Raw genomic sequence first — 4,606 nt, 5'->3', positions numbered from 1 at the left:
CTACCCAACCCTGGGTTAATCAATAACTTATGACTATTTAAATTCTAGTCATTGCAAGGTGGGGTGTATTCACTATTATCTGGTGGCTTTATTATCCTCACTATCAAATGTCATATCCTGTTGTGTCATGAAGCTGACTAGTTTCTCTAAGGAAAATCAGGATTTCACAATGTAAGCCTCGATATCATACATACTAATTTATCACTTTGTTATTACAATGATTTAAAACATAAAACTATTGTACCACCCAACAGTAACCTTCCAAACATTTTAGAAAGAAGGATGCCTCCTTTGAAGAGATTATATTGGATCTTATGGGATTTAGCAGTATTTAATATGTCATTGAGGACCTCAGCTCCTACAAAATATTTTGAACAGAATCTCACTGGTTTTATTTGGTTTATGTAGTCAGGTTTTGGTAGTGGGGAGTTTCAGAGGCATCCCTGTGACAAGAGACCAGGGGTTGCCCCTATGCTGGACAGAGACAGAGCCAGTGACTCCAAAATGGACCCACCCAAGGACAAAGTTAAGCCTTGTCAATGATGCTGCTGGTGTGGTAATGTATCTAACAAAGGGTAAAAAATGCTGGGCAGCAGCTGTGAGAGAGGAATGAGAAAAGCCTGAAAGAAACAGCCCTGCAGACACCCAGGTTGGTGAGGAAGGAGGGGAGGAGGTGCTCCAGGTGCCAGAGCTGAGATTCCCCTGCAGCTGGTGGTGCAGCCCACAGTGAAGCAGCTGTGCCACCAAAGCCCATGGAGCTCCACGGTGGAGCAGAGATCCACCTGCAGCCCATGGGGAACCTCACATGGGAGCAGGTGAATGTGCCCTGGGGGAGGCTGTAGGCCATGGAAAGCCCTTGCTGGAGCAGGCCAGGAATGATAGCCTGGAGTGGAGTGGAGCCCACACAGGGGTAGGTTTTCCGGCAGGATCTGAGACCCTGTGGGGAACCCACACTAGGGCATGGAAAGAGCATGAGGAGGAAGAAGCGGCAGAGACAAAGTATTATGGACTAACTGAAATCAGCATTCCCCATTCCCCTGCACTGCTCGGGGAAAGGAGGTGGACAAGGTGGGAACGAAGGAGCGAAGTTGAGCCTAGGAAGAAAGGTGGGGGCAAAGAGGTCTTTTTACTTTTGTCTTTGCTTCTCACTCTTCTACTCTATTTTTAATTGGCAATAAAATAAACTAATTTCCCTAAGTCAAGGCTGTTTTGCCCAGGACAGTAATTGGTGAATATTGCCCCTGTCTTTATCTCAACCCATAAGCTTTTTCGCCTAATTTTTTCCTCTTGTCCTTTTGAGAATGGGGAGTGAGAGGGTAGCTTTGTGGACAACTGACAGCCAGCCAAGGTCCTCCTTTAGACCTCAGGTAAGATACCCAGAGAAAAATAAGAGACCAAAACAAGTACACTTGAATTTATAGCAGTTCAGGAAAAAAACCTATGTGATTCTGTAAAAAGTAAGCAAAAGAAAATCACTGTGTTACTGAAAGTACAGTAATAATTCTAGGTTTAAAACAGTTTGGCATACTTTCTGCAAAGACTTTATTACCATTCAAACACACTAAAAAACAAATGATCAGCTTTGATTATGGTGTTCAAACAAGCAATGCAAAAATCAAATGCAAGTATGAAAAAATGATTCAATGATCTTGGTAACATACTGTCTCAAATGCATCTTCAAAGTCTTTAATGAACTGGGAACTATCCACTTCTTTCAGAATATTTTTGGGAATAAAGCCACCCCAACTGACATTAAAAAATATACTGCAGTTTGAGAGAAAGCAACCGCAAGGTTTCTCTGTAACTGAGCATGAGGGCACTCATAAGCTGAAATACAAACTGGCATTCCTACTGCTTTCACTGGTTGTGAATGAAATACAGCAGCCCAGAAGGTGTGACTCATTAAGGATTTAAAACAAACAGCAGATTGAGTCCTACTATACCATGCTGTGCATGCAAATGGTCTGTCTAAACATGCAAATGCAGTATCAGTAGGAAAACTATGTGCTACTCTCACTGATAAATTTGGTTGACTTATGTTATGCTTATGCTCTGGGAGTTTAAAAGTTTGTACAATTAACACAAATTAAGGATTGTATGGTACTTTTCAGCTTTGTAAGTAACAGGGCTGACTCTCTGAAGAAGACATGAGGACCTGTGGGTGACATACCCCAGGCAATGACATGGGGGCATTCTGAGAATTCAAAAAGATGAAAAGGAGATGAAATATTATCTCAGGTGCAAAATGCCACACACTACAGTGTGTAACTGTTAACTGATAACATCGCTGCTCTGGAGATTATTGCTGGCAACCACCAAGCTACTCTTTATTCTAAAGGTAACCACAGAATTGTTTGCAGCTGATAGGTCTTAACTGAGGCTAAATGGAAGAGGCAATGAAAATCTTCAGTCTAGTGAAGTAAGTGAAATAGTAAAGCATCAATGCAGTAACAGGTAAGAACTAAGTGAAGCTGAGCTTTGCCCTTCTTGCAGAGGGTACAAAGCAGTGTGTGGTAGCAGTGTGCCCTCATGGATGGGTAGTGGGATGGTGCTTTGTCTGTCTGCAAGAAGAGGCAGCACTTTCCCTGGAGAGACAGGCACCTGGATTTCTGTGACAGAGAAATACAGCTTGTGGATTACATCAGAGGCAACAGAATTAATGCCTTCACCAACCTTGACCACAGCATTGGAATGAGCTGTGAAATAGCTCTTACAGGCCTGGCATTCTTGTTCAGCTCTGCTGACTTCTTGTGAACTTCTGTGAGACTGAGAATTTTTAGAAAGTAAAGACAACTACAAGAATTCTGGACAGTATTTGGGGATTTATCCCGACCAGACAAATCGGGCAGAGGGTTGACCAGAGACTGATCAGGCACTATCAGGGACCAAAATTTTTAGAAAGGTTTGCAAAGACACTCACTAACAGGGATGAGATGCAGGAAGGACTGAAGCTTTCAAATGTTCACTTTGGAGAGGAATTTAAGGGCTTGAAAAATGGAGTGGAAGTCCTAGATAAAAAATTTAACCTGTCAACAAACTCGGCTAAAACCAGGCATTTACAATGAAATTGTCTCCAGTTGGAACTCAGTGTCCTTGAAAGAAATCGCTGGATATGCAAAAACCCACTATTTCTAAGGAAAATTCCCTGCAAACTCTTCAGTCTAGGGATCTGATCAACAGTCGTCAATCTGAATAGGCAGCTCAGGGGTGCTGCACAAGTCACTGACAAGAAAGAGTCAAAAGTAATTTTGGGGCACAAATGTTCTTCCCATGCTGGTGAGGGTGGGATGCAGCTGGTCAGGCCAGCCAGGACCAGAAGGAATGCGAGTAAGAGATCTCAGTGCAGCTCCTCAGTTCAGAGGAGTTCAGCTCAGCTCACACTTTCAGAGTACTACATTTTACTGGCAGGCCCCCACCAGTCCAAAGTGCTTGTTGAGCACACTTCTGTCTCAGGAAATAAAGGAAGTGACTAGAGGAAGTCAAGATGCTACTTCTGTTTTTAAACAAGGAGGAACTGGTTGAAAATCCAGAAAAGGAAGGCAGTTTGTTTGAAAGTGGTAATGACACAGAGTTATCTTGTTGCAAGGAAAAAGCACAGGAGACCTGGAATAAGGAAAAAAGCAGACTTTAGAAAAGTCAGTGAAAAAAAAGGTAATGTCTTTTGATAAGGTGACTTCAAGAATGAAGGCTGCTGAGAGAAACTGGAAGCAAATATATTAAAACCCAAGAAGCAAATTTTCTCTATAAGAAGAAAAGACAGGAAGTATAGTAAGAAAAATGTGTAGAAATAAGATTACTTCTGCCAGAAATTAATGCCTTTGAGTAAGTAGTCTTGTGTATCAACCTGAATAGGGGAAAAAAACCAGTCATTATATATAGTCAACAGCACATAGAAATCTCTAAACCAGGGTTGATTTCTTGTGACCACTAATGCAGGTCAGGGAAAGTCATAAACAACTGCAAAAGGCTACACATAGTGCCCGTGTTCCAGGATAAATCTGTTCATTGCTGCAAATGCTGAAAGGTCAGCTGAAGAAACTGTAAATTATGCAACATCCTACACACCTATATCTATATCTATAATCTATATCTATCTCTGAGGAGCAACCTGGGAGTACATGTGGTTTTAATGATATCCTAAGGTTTGGAAAAAAGGATCAACAGTCTGATCCTCAGTGCTCACTGTATTTTAAAAACATGATTTAAACCCCATGTGATTATAACTTCAAAGACCTCAGTTGAAGGTGCAAGAGGTCAGACTGTTTTATCTGTGACCTTCATTTAGAATGTGAATTTGAATCAATTGTCTGCAAATTCTCAAACTCATTAATAAATACAGAACAATTTTGTTGCATGGCACCCTTCCTGGTAATAAATTAAAATCCTGTTAAAAATCAAGTACTTTCACTGTTTATTTCTACTCACGGCTCTGCTCAATTATGCTGCCTTTTTGAAAATCTACCGTGTCAATAGTTTCTACTTGTTTTGATTTTTCTTCCCTTTTGCCAGTGCTATAACTGCAAAGCCTGAGGTAGTTGATAGGAATACAAGAGAATAGGAATACTGCCTACATTACTGTTATTCTGAGCGCCTTAATTTTTAGCTT

Source organism: Chiroxiphia lanceolata, chromosome 1 (assembly GCF_009829145.1).
Source record: "Chiroxiphia lanceolata isolate bChiLan1 chromosome 1, bChiLan1.pri, whole genome shotgun sequence".
Lineage (NCBI taxonomy): Eukaryota > Metazoa > Chordata > Aves > Passeriformes > Pipridae > Chiroxiphia > Chiroxiphia lanceolata.
Note: the sequence above shows the minus strand (reverse complement) of the source record.